Genomic DNA, 12,533 nt, shown 5'->3' with positions numbered 1-12,533 from the left:
CTCTCCTCTGAGTCTCTAAATCTCTCCTTCTTGTTTTTGTTTGTTTTGAGACAGAGTCATGCTCTGTCATCCAAGCTGGAGTCCAGTGGCACCATCTTGGCTCATTGCAACCTCCATCTCTTGGGTTCAAGCAATTCTTGTTCCTCAGCCACCCAAATAGCTGGGAATACAGGCATGCACCACAATGCCCAGATAATTTTTGTATTTTTGATAGAGATGGTGTTTCACCTTGTTGGCCAGCTGGTCTCAAACCCCTGACCTCAGGCAATCCTCCCACCTTGGCCTCCCAAAGTTCTGGGTTTATAGGCATGAGCCACCAAACCCAGCCTATGTCTCTCCTTCTTAAAAGGACACCAGTGATTGGATTTAAGGCTCACCCTACAAACAGGATGTTGATTTCATGCCAAGATCCCCATCATCTTTCAACTGCAGAGACCCTCCCTATCTCTGAGAAGGTCACTTAATTTCTGGGAGAACGTGAACTTTTGGGGGACACTATACAACCCACTGCATTCAAGCATTCAATACACATTCTATTTATTTACTCTCTTTCTCTCTCTTTCTTTCATTCCTTTCTTTCCTGTCTTTTCTTTCTCTCTCTCTCTCTTTCTTTCTTCCTCTCTTTTCTTTCTTTCTTTCTTCCTCTCTTTCCTTCCTTTCTTGTAGCTTTTTTCAGAATTTCACTCTTGTTGCCCAGGCTGGAGTGCAGTGGTGCAATCTCAGCTCACTGCAACCTCTGCCTCCCAGGTTCAAGCAATTCTTCTGCCTCAGCCTCCCGAGTAACTGGGATTACAGGCATGCGCCACCATGCCAAGCCAATTTTGTATTTTTAGTAGAGATGTGGTTTCTCCATGTTAGTCAGCCTCATCTCAAACTCCTGACCTCAGGTGATCTGCCCACCTCAGCCTCCCAAAGTGCTTGGATGACAGGCATGAGCCACTGAGCCTGGACTTCTTTTCCTTGAGTTGAAAATTACCTACACTTAGAATGAACAGGAACAAGCCCTTACACATGCAATCAACATTCTCATTGGCTAATTATCCTTTGGTTTTTCCCTGCAGTTTCCCCCACCCCACCCAAATCCCACCTCCATCATTTCCTCCGTTCCTTGATTTGCAGTGTTGCTGTTTTGTTTGCACATGTATGAGCTTCAAATCCTCTCTGGACCAAGGAAGATGGGTGGGAAGGTTTAAATAACTTGACCATTGACAATTAGCCTAAAAATTCATACTTAAAATGAGCCCACTAAAGGGTTCAAAAGTATGATCTAGGTTGGGCCTGATGGCTCCTGCCTGTCATCCCAGAACTTTGGGAGGCTGAGGTGGGCGGATTACTTGAGGTCAGGAATTCAAGACCAGCCTGGACAACATGGTGAAACAGCATTTCTACTAAAAAGTCCAAAATTAGCCAGGCATCGTGGTGCACACTTGTAGTCCCAGCTGCTAGGGAGGCTGAAGCAGGAGAATCACTTGGACCTGGGAGTCCAAGGTTGCAGTGAGCTGAGATCTCACCATTGCACTCCAGCCTGGGTGACAGAAATAAAATCCTATCTCAAAACAAAAAAAAGTGTGACCTCAATAATACTTGGGAGTGGTCCTCTTGGGATCCTGAGTAGAGTGTGGGGATATTTCTGGTTGTCACGACTAGGGGGAGGTCCCAGCATGGAGTGGGTAGAGGCCAGGGATCCTGCTAAGCATTCAGCAGTGCTGAGGATAGTCCCACCCCAGAGAAGCATACAGCCCCAATAATGTCCAGAGCACAAAGCTGGGGAGATCTGTGTTCTTTATTGGAAAAATATCAAATCTGGCCAGGCATGGTGGCTCACACCTATACTCCCAGCACTTTGGGAAGCTGAGGCAGATGGATCATGAGGTCAGGAGTTTGAGACCAGGCTGGCCAAGATGGTGAAACCCCATCTCTACTAAAAATACAAAAACTCACTGGGTGCAGAGGCAAATGCCTCTGATTCCAGCTACTTGGGAGTCTGAGGCAGGAGAATGACTTGAACCCGGCAGGTGGAGGTTGCAGTGAGCTGAGATTGTGCCACTGCACTCCAGCCTGGGCAACAGAATAAGACTCCACCTCAAAAAAAAAAAATTGAATCTGTCCCTTGCTCACACTGGACACCAGAATAAACTCCTGATGAGGCGGATGGTGTAAACCAGGGGACCCCAGCTCCCGTGACTCTCTTTCTCTCTCCCTCCTCACTCAGGGTGTGGATTTCAATGTGTGCAGCCTCCTGGAACCTCAGCAGGGCAGAGGATCATGGGATGCAGAGTCTCTTGATGGTCTGTGGAATCCCCTAAGATTCCAGTGTACCCTGGGAGCAATTCTGCCCCCCCCCACCACAGTACACTAAGTAATGTCTGGGGACATCTGCTCCTGGCATGGAGTGGATGGAGGTCAGGAATGCTGCTCAGCTCCCTGCAGTGCCCAGGACAGCCCCATCCCAGAGAAGGATCCAGCCCCAATGTCCACAGTGCATGGGGGGAAATCCTTATTGCAGGAATTGAAGATGAGTGTAGCTTTCAGCTGAACAGAAATCATGAGTGTTCATCATTTAAAAGGAAATAAAAGGGAGGGGTACAGTGGCTCACAACTGTAATCCCAGTATCTTGAGTGGTTGAGGTGGGTGGTTCATCTGAGGTCAGGAGTTCCAGACCAGCCTGGCCAACATGGGGAAACCATGTCTCTACTAAAAATACAAAAAGTAGCCAAGTATGGTGGTGGGCACCTGTAATCCCAGCTACTCGGGAGGCTGAGGCAGGGGAATTCCTAGAACCTGAGAGGCGGAGGTTGCAGGAAGTTGAGATCGTACCACTGCAGTCTAGCTTGGCCACAGAGCAAGACTCTGTCTCAAAAAAAAAGAAGAAAGAAAGAAAGAAAGAAAGAAAGAAAGAAAGAAAGAAAGAGAAAGAAAGAAAAGAAAAGGAAAGAGAAAGAAAGAAAGAAAGAAAAGAAAAAGAAAGAAGAAAGAAAGAGAAAGAAAGAAAAAGAAAGAAAGAGAAAGAAAGAAGGAAAGAAAGAAAGAAAAAGGAAGGAAGAAGGAAGGAAGGAAGGAGAAAGAAAGAAAAGAAAAAGAAACCCTCTGTAGATGTGTGTTCCTGGGGTTGAGCAGGTGTTCCTGGGACTGAGCAGGTGGGGACCCTGGCAGCTCCTGGGCTGCAGTGAGTCAGGGCCCAGCCTCTGTGTGAACCTGAGGATCCCAAGGGTGTCATTGCAAACACCTGAGTGGGCAGAGGGTATAAATCCCTGCCCCGGATGCTGATTTCTTTCTGAGAAGTGGAATGTAGAGAAACTTCTAGGAGAAATACTGGAGGAAGGGGATTCCCCACAGGTCTCCCAGAAGAGCTGGTGAAGCTCAAAAGCAAGGCTTCCTGTTTCTCGGGCTGCCCTGGGGAAGCTGTCGCTGCTGGGCACTTTGCTCTCAGGTGCTTTTCAGAGTGCAAAGAAGAGAAAGAAGCCAATGTAATTTTTGTCCTTCTGAGAGAGGCTCTTGTGGGCATTGTGTGTCCAAGAGCACTGAGAGGGCCAGGCTGGGTGGCTCACACCTGGAATCCCAGCACTTTGGGAGGCCAAGGTGGGTAGATCACTTGAGGTCAGGAGTTCAAGACCAGCCTGACCAACATGGAGAAACCCTTCTCTACTAAAAATACAAAAATTAGCCAGGCATGGTTATGCGTGCCTGTAATCCCAGGTACTCGGGAGGCTGAGGCAGGAGAATTGCTTGAACCTGGGAGGTGGAGGTTGCTGTGAGCCAATATCATGCAATTGCACTCCAGCCTGCGCATCAGGAGTAAAACTCCATCTCAAAAAAAGTGTGCTGAGAGCCAGTAGGGTCAAGGACTCAGGCCAGGGTGCAGAGAGGAAGGGACAAGGGGAGGGCAGGGCCCCTCCTGTGCACAGAAGGGCAGTGGTGCTGTTGGAACCACAACTGTGACATGCCCTTACCAGGGTCTCCCTGGGGCACCGTGGACACTGGGGCCTGGCTCATTCTCTGGGCACTGCAGGGTGCTGAGCAGCATCCCTGGCCTCCACCCACTCCATGCCAGGGGCACCCCCAGTCATGACAACTGCAGATGTCCAAAGACATTGACCAGTGTTCCCTGGGAGCAGAACCACCCTAGTTGAGACCCCCTGGGTCAGGGGGTTCCACAGACCCCCAAGAGACTCTGCGTCCCATGATCCTCTGCCCTACTGAGGTCCCAGGAGGCTTCACAGATTGAAATCCACACCCTGAGTGGGGAGGGAGACAAGAGGTGAACCCAGGACATTGGGGTCCCCTTGTTTACACCATCTGCATTGGGAGCTTATTCTGGTGCCTACTGTGAGCAGAAATTGAACCCAACTGTTTTTCCAAATCATTTTTTTGAGGCGGAGTCTTACTTTGTTGCCAGGCTGGAGTGCAGTGGTGCCATCTCAGGTCACTGCAACCTCCACTTCCCAGGTTCAAGTGATTTTCCTACTTCAGCCTCCTGAGTAGCTGGGATTATAGGCACCCACCACCACGCCCAGATAATTTTTGTGTTTTTGGTAAACCTGGGGCCTCACCATGTTGTCCAGGCTGGTCTCAAACTCCTGACCTCAAGTGATTCACCCACCTCAGTCTCCCAAAGTGCTGATATGACAGCTGTGAGCCACCACATCCGGCCTTTTCCCAAATAATGAGTTCAGGGGACCCCTGGGCCTTGTGCACATCAGGGCTGGATTCTTCTCTGCAGTAGGGCCATCCTGGGCACCACAGCGTCCCTGGCTTCAGCCCACCCAGGAGCACCCTCAAGTTGTGACAACCACAATGTCTCCAACTGCTGTCCAGGGTCCCCTGGGGGCCAGGTCACCCACAGATGAGAATCACTGCCCCAAGGGAAGGACTATGTAGGACACAGAAATAAAATGTGGGAGTTCAGCGGTCCTGCTTGGGCCCCTAAGGAGGGTCAGACCTCCTCTCCTGAGGATCAACCCTGGGGGCTGGTGGGAGACAGACCTGTGGCATGGGGTGATGTGTGATCTGAGGTGGTCCCTTCCTTCCTGCCCTGAGCACACTGAAGAGACACAAGGCAGGAGAATCACTTGAGCCCAGGAGATTGAGGCTGCAGTGAGCTGATTTGTGCCACTGAACTCTAGGGTGGGTATGTGCTCTAGTCCCCCTCATCAATCACGGAGTTTGTATTTGCAAATTCACCTACTCGATGGTATTTGTGAACCCCAAGTCAATGCCTGGAGCACTTTCCCTGTCATCCTGGGACATGCTCAGAGGGAAATAAATTAGTCATGGCCAGGTGTAGTGGCTCACACTTGTCATCCCAGCACTTTGGGAGTCTAAGGTGGGTGGATCACCAAAGGTTAGGAGTTTGAGACCAGTCTGACCAACATGGAGAAACTCCATCTCTACTAAAAATACAAAATGAGCTAGGTGTGGTGGCGGGCACCTGTAATCCCACCTACTCAAGAAGCTGAGGCAGGAGAGTTGCCTGAACCCAGGAGGCGGAGGTTGAAGTGAGCCAAGATTGCGCCATTGTACTCCAGCCTGGGCAACAAGAGGGAAAATCCACTTTTAAAAAATCAGTGGGGCGTGCTGGCAGATGCCTGTATTCCCAGCTACTCTGGATGCCAAGGCAGGAGAATCACTTGAGCCCAGGAGATTGAGGTGCAGTGAGCTAGGATCTGTGCAACTGCACTCCAGCCAGGGCAACAGAGTGAGATCCTGTCTCAGTTTAAAAAAAAAAAAAAGAAAGAAAGAAAGAAAAAAAGAAAAAGAAACAAATACAGAACAAGGTCACATATTGATCAGATAAAGCAAAGGAAAGTTTTGAAAGTTCTGAAACTCAAAGGAAATTAACCCAGCAAGAATATTCTCTAGGGGCAATAATTCAGTATTCACCAACTCAGCTTTTGTGTTGATTTCACAGAAGAAAACTACCACAAATAATGAGAATTAAATATATCAAAATATATATCTTCTTTGTGACTATGAAAAGAATATAACTGGCCAGGTGTGGTGGCTTACACCTGTAATCCCAGCACTTTGGGAAGCTGAAGTGGGTGGATTACCTGAGGTCAGGAGTTTGAGACCAGCCTGGCCAACATGGTGAAACCTGGTCTCTACTAAAAATACAAAAAATAGCTGGGTGTGGTTGTGTGCACGTGTAGTCCCAGCTACTTGTGAAGCTGAGGCAGAAGAATCACTTGAACACTGAAGGTGGAGTTTGCAGTGAGGCAAGATCATGTCACTGCAGTCCAGCCTGGGTGACAGAGGGAGACTCTGTCTCAAAAAACAAAATTGATGTTCTACACAAGGTTTGTTCATCTGCCTTTAAAACCTTTTAGCTGGCCAGGTGCAGTGGCACACAGCTGCCATTTCAGCACTTTGGGAGGCCAAAGTGGGAGGATTGCTTGAGCCCAGGAGTTTGAGAACAGCCTGGAACATGGCAAAACCCCATCTCTACAAGAATAAAAATTAGCTGGGAGTCGTGGCATGCACCTGTAGTCTCTGCTACCCAGGGGGCTGAGGAGGGAGGATCGCTTAATCCCAGAAGTTGAGGCTGCAGTGAGCTGTGATCACACCACTGCACTCCAGCCTGGGTGACAGACCCTGTCTCAAAAAAAAAAAAAAAAAAAAAAAAAAAAAGACGGTGCCCATCAATGGCAAGGATGATGAAAAGAATAGTGTGCTGATGAAAAGTGATATTTTCAGCCACCTAAAAGCAAGCCTGAGAAAGAAATGCACCAATCCACCCCATCAGAATGAGGAGCTGTGGTTCCCTGGTCAAGGTCCATGGCCTGGGGTGGGGTCAAAGTCCTATTGGTTCTGTGGCTGACCCAGGGATGCAGGTGAGGTGACTCCAGCATCCTCAGTCACTGTCCTGATTCTATCGATCAGGAGCTGAGGTCACACAGGGCTGGCCTGAGGACATCACACTTATTCACAGTTTGTGATGGCTCAGAAGTCTAATTTTCCTTCCTTCTCTACTGCAGTCCTGGAATGCTGCTATGATCCATTCACTGACCCAGCCAGGGAGGGCCTCTGAGTCTTCTGTAGTGCAGGTGCCTTCAGGCAAGAGGGAGGAAAATCCCCGAAGCCTCTAGTGTCTTGAGTCTGTGCATGTTCACTAGTGGGGCCGTGCTTTAGAGGCAGGACTGGGTGGAGGCTGTCTCTCCTGGGTGTACCTGTGTGTGCATGCACATGTGTGTGTCTATGTGTGGATATGTGTACCTGTCTGTGCACTGTGTGCACGTGTGTGGCTGTGTGCATGTATGTGTCTGTATGCATGCAAGCGTGTGTGTCTATGCATGCACGTGTGTATCTTGTGTGTGCACATGTATATCTCTGTGTTCAGGTGTGCATGTGTCTGTGTGTGTCTGCATGTGTGTGTCTGTGTGTCTTCAGGCAAGTGTATTAAAACTGCCTTGGATACAAGGGGCCCTATCACTTGTAAAACTTGTCGAATTTGATAAATAATGATTGAAAGTTAGAAAATTACACAGAAAACAATTTAGTAAATTGACCTTTAAAATAATCTGAATTGAGGTTCTCTAAAGGGAGCCTTTTAGACAGCGTGCTTTCTATGTGTACTGATTTCTGGGGGGGCCTGGGGCGAATACACGTGTCTCCCCCAGCCCCCTCCTGGGAGCAGCCTGGACAGACAGCTTGGAGACGTGCTTGGCCCCGTGGTCCTGGGAGCTGCAGTGGCGCGATGTGCAGCTGGGCCGCCTCCCACTCGGTGCCCAGCCCCGCGGCCTCGCCCTGGCCCCTGACCCCGCAGTGCCCCCTAGGGCCCTCACGTCGTCTTCTTCCAGGGCGGCAGGTGCCTCTCCTTCTGCGCCTTGGCCTGATGCTTCTTTATAGCCTCCCTCTCAGCCTCCTCCGCCTTCCATTTCTCCTCCTGGCCTACTTGTAAGGTCACTTGGGGATCCGCCGGTGGCCGCTGTCCTTGGTGCTGCCCTTCCGCGCTGGTCTCTCGGGTTGGAAGGTGGGCGCAGGCGCCTGGCTGAGGCGGACCCCGCGCACCACCAGGCTGGGCCGGGCGCTGCTCCCCCAGCAGGCACTGCAGGTGCAGAAGGCTGGCCTTCCGCGTGGCGGGGCGGCGGGACCCCGAGACCCGGCAGAGGTGCAGGCAGGAGGCTGGCTCTCTAGGAGCCCTCCCGGGAGCCCGAGCTGCCTCCTGCACCTGGGGGCCCCCCGCGCCGCCGCGCCGCCAGGATTTCCTGCACCGCCAGGCCACTGTCAAGTCTGACTGCCAGCCGCTCTGCAGCAGGGACTGCAGGGGCAGGAGGCTAGCCTTCCGCGGGGCGGGCGGCGGGATCCTGGAACCCAGGGGCCCCCATGCCGCCCACGCCGCCAGTATTTCCTGCACCACCAGCCGCCTCTTCCCCCACTCACTGGGGGCTCTAGGGGCACACGGTCTGGCACACGATGGCCACGGTGGGGCTGCTAGAGGCTCCTGGTCATCCTGCCCATGTGGTCCAGGGCGCCCCTGTCCTCCGGACCCCACACAGAGCGTGGCATCAGCACGGGAAGCACACAGTCCTGGAGCCTCTGCAGGAAGTTCTTGGAGCCGGCGGGCCTCCGCGCTGTGTTGCAGGGTGGAGGCAGCTCTGGAGGCTACTTTTCCCGGAACTGCTCCAGGCAGTGGTGCTCCAGCAGCCTATGCATGAGGCGGACATGTGAGTGCCCCACTCCTGCGGTGACGTCCCATGGCGGGGTCCCTCACGTGGACATGCACCCTGCTAGTATCAGGTCTGGGATGCAATCCGTTTGACCCTGCATGGCAGCTTTCATCAGAGTGGTGAACCCCAGCGCATCCCTGCTTTCAAGGTCAATACAGGGGACGTAGTTCAACAAGTAGTCCGTGATGACAGCGTGCCCTGATTGGGTCTGAACAGCTTCTTCAGTAAAACAGCACAGGAAAGTCATGAACAGATGCTCAGCTGCTTTCTTCATTTTCACTTTAATTCCGCGATGCCTCTGTGCCCGTCTGACATCTCCCCTGGGGTCTGAGGCTCTGCTGCTCTTCGATGTCCACTGGTTGGGGGGTGCTGGCAGTCATCAGGCATGAAAACCTCCAAGCCCGCCATCCTGACCGTGGGGTCCCTGGGCCAGGGCATCAGCCTCACCTGGAAATCTGTGGATCTGCTCATTCTTGGGCCACACGCCAGGTCTATTCAAAGACTCCAGGGGCAGGGCCTGGCAGCCTGTGCTTCCACCAGATCTGTGTTAAAGCTCAAATGAAACAACCCACGCGATGCTGACGCGGGAAGTGTAAGGTTGAGAGCCAGTGTCCAATGCACCTGTGCCCGTGGGGCGGGGCAGCCCCTGCCTATGCAGCTGTGATCAGGGCTGTGTTCCTCCTGCTGTCCTGTGGTTGACGTCAACATGGGGGCACTCAGCTAAGACCATTATGGGATCCACAAAGCCGTGGTAGCAGGCAACAACAACGCTGGTCTGGCCACTGTGATCAGTCTCTTGTGCCTCCTTGATGCTCACCCACGCGGCCCCAGCACCTGCAGCAGGCCCCCGCCTCTGGGATGCTCTCCAGGACACTCTCCGTGCTCTGGACGCCCTGCTCCTCCTTTTCCTGGAAAGAGTAAAAAGAGTCATCCAAGGCAATGCTGCTGCAGGCGTAGGGCCGATTCCAGAAGTCCTGGAACTCTTCTTAGCCAGCACTGCCCTCGATCTTCACACCATGAGGTGGGCATGGCGGTGGTGGGGTCATGCTGCACCTCCTGCCGCCCTCCGGCGAGGTCCAGGTCAGCAGCACCATGCAGGCGGGGCCGGGGGCAGGCAGGGAGAGTGGGGTGAGGAGCACAGGCCTACATTTTGCTTCTGTGTCCCCAGAGAAGACATGGCTTATGTGCTCCAACCCGAGGGAAACCGACCTTCTTTCACATTATTGTTTCGTCTTTTAATTTTCTAAGGACATTGATAAAAATTACTTCTGATTTTGAGATTAAAAATTAAATAATTTTCTATTTTACACTTTTAAACTTTTCACAATTCATTTTAATGCTTTTATTCTCTTGTAAATTTTAATTATTATAATTTATATCCTCAATTCTTATGTAAAATTTTTATAAAACTCTTTTTTACATAATAAAGATTAATATATAAACTTTTATTCCTTTCTCTATCTCAAATGTCAACAAACTCTAATATTTGAGAACACTTTATGTTTTGAGACTTTTGTTACTTATTTGACATTATAACTATTATTCTTCACTCTTCTAGTGAATTTTTAATGTCATTCAAATGGTACATCTTTCTATACTGAGAATTAACATAGTTCTCAAGAGAATTCTATTTAGAAGCTCATTCACAGTATTCCACCTCCCACTGGCATGTTAAGTGTGTTCTCCTTTCCTCCTGATGGATATTTTCCCCCCAAACGTCCCATGCTATACTCCTTATTCACCCTCCATTCAAGATATGATTTTATTTATTTATTAATGAAACAGAGTCTCACTCAGTCTGTCACCCAGGCTAGAGTGCAGTGGCATGATCTTGCATCACTGCAATCTTTGCCTCCAGGGAAAAGTGATTCTCCTGCTTCAGCCTCCTGAGTAGCTGAGATTGCAGGCATTTGCCACCACACCTCACTAATTTTCGTATTTTAAGTAGAAACAAACTTTTACCATGTTGGTAAGGCTAATCTTGAACTCCTAACCTCAAATGATCTGCCTGCCTAGGCCGCCAAAATGCTGGGATTTCAAAAACAACAAATAAATCCCAGAATGATGACTGGGAACTTGCCTCTTCAGTAAAACAACACAGAAAAGCCATGAACAGATGCTCAGCTGCTTTCTGCAATGATTACCCTCCTTATAACAAAGCAGAAAGCCTTTCGCAGAATTATCTGGGCTGTCATCACTCATTGCCCAGGCCTGTTAACAGAATCCTGAAACCCAGTGCTGTGAGGTTCAAATGTGCTCCTGCAAAAATGCAGTAGAAGGCCCGAGATTCAACATAATAGTATCCTTGAGTCCCTGGAGATGTTTAAGGCTCCAGAATATATAGATTCTATGAACTTTATGTTTTTTAAAATCTCAGATTATGGTGGTATCCACCACTGAGACAGACAACCAGTCTAAAAAATTATAATACCAAGGTCCAGAATGAAAAAAAAAAAAGTTTTTCTTAGAGCCTCCTTATAACTGCCTGATTTTTCTGTAGCTATAAGAACTAGAGGTCAAGCTCTGCCTGATGTAACTGACCTAGGCATATGTAGATTTATTAATTGTAGAATGATACCTTTAAGGTAAAATGGCTCCATAAATTATTGAGTTGCTGTTTTTGAGACAAGTTCTCACTCTGTCAACCAGGCTGGAGTGCAATGGCACAATCACAGCTCACTGCAGTCTCAAACTCCTGGACTCAAGCAATCCTCCCAACTCAGTCTCCTGAGAGCTGGGACAACAGGTGCACACCACCACACAAGGCTAATTTTCTTTTTCCTTTTGGTAGAGATAAGGCCTTTGTATGTTGCCCATGCTGATCTCAAACTCCCGGCCTCAAGTGATTTTCTGCCTTGGCCTCCCAAAGCACTGGAATTATAAGTACGGCCACTGTAGTCAGCCTTAGATCACATTTTTTCATACACATAGCTTTCCAACTAAAAATATTTTATTAGAATCCTCTTAATTCAGCAATGCAATGTTATTATTGACCCAATCTTCACTTAATTTCAGCTTACATACAGGAATAAAATTACCTTTATTTTTAAAATTATGTTTTGTTTTATATTTTTAGGTGCATATGTTGTTTGAGAAACAAATCCATAATGAAACGATTACTAAACCCAGGCAGATTAACGAATTCCTCATATCACTTAGCCATGCTTTTTTTTTTTAATGATAAGAGCACCAAAAATCTAGTCCCTCAGAATATTTTCCAAACACAGTACAATATTATGAAAAATACCTACAGGCTGCACATCAGACTCATTTATCCTACAAGACTGTGCCTTTACAACGACTGCCCTTCATCTACCTATGTTCTTCCAACCGCTCTAACTAACGTCACTTTTCTACTCTCTGGTTTTATGTATTCAACTTTTAAAACTAGATTTCAAATATGAGTGAGACCATAAAGTATTTTTCTTCTTGTATCTTATTTCACTTAGGAAAACTACCATTTCCATATCTCCTAAATTTAGTACAGAAACATAGTGCTAGCCAAGAATGTGCTCAGTTTTGTTAAATTATTTTTTCCAGGTTATTCTCTTTACCAATTTTTTCTTTCTGTACTAGAAAAGAATCAAAATTCTTGAATTAAAAAAATCTGTAACCAGGCTATTGATAAATAACTTCTTTTAGGGATATAAAACAGGAAGTTCAAGATTTCTAGATTAATGATTGACAACGTTCTTAGCAGTGTCTTTGATTTATTTCAATTTTAAGTAAGTCTTGGAGATAGTCTAACATAAATTCTGAAAGGTGAAGAGAATAAATAAATTATGTATCTCTAGGAGCATCAGTAGAATAAAATTCTCTTGGCTAAATGGCTAAGAAAATATGCTAAATAGATACAGTACCTTTTT

Source organism: Saimiri boliviensis, chromosome 20, assembly GCF_048565385.1.
Source record: "Saimiri boliviensis isolate mSaiBol1 chromosome 20, mSaiBol1.pri, whole genome shotgun sequence".
Classification (NCBI taxonomy): domain Eukaryota; kingdom Metazoa; phylum Chordata; class Mammalia; order Primates; family Cebidae; genus Saimiri; species Saimiri boliviensis.
Note: the sequence above shows the minus strand (reverse complement) of the source record.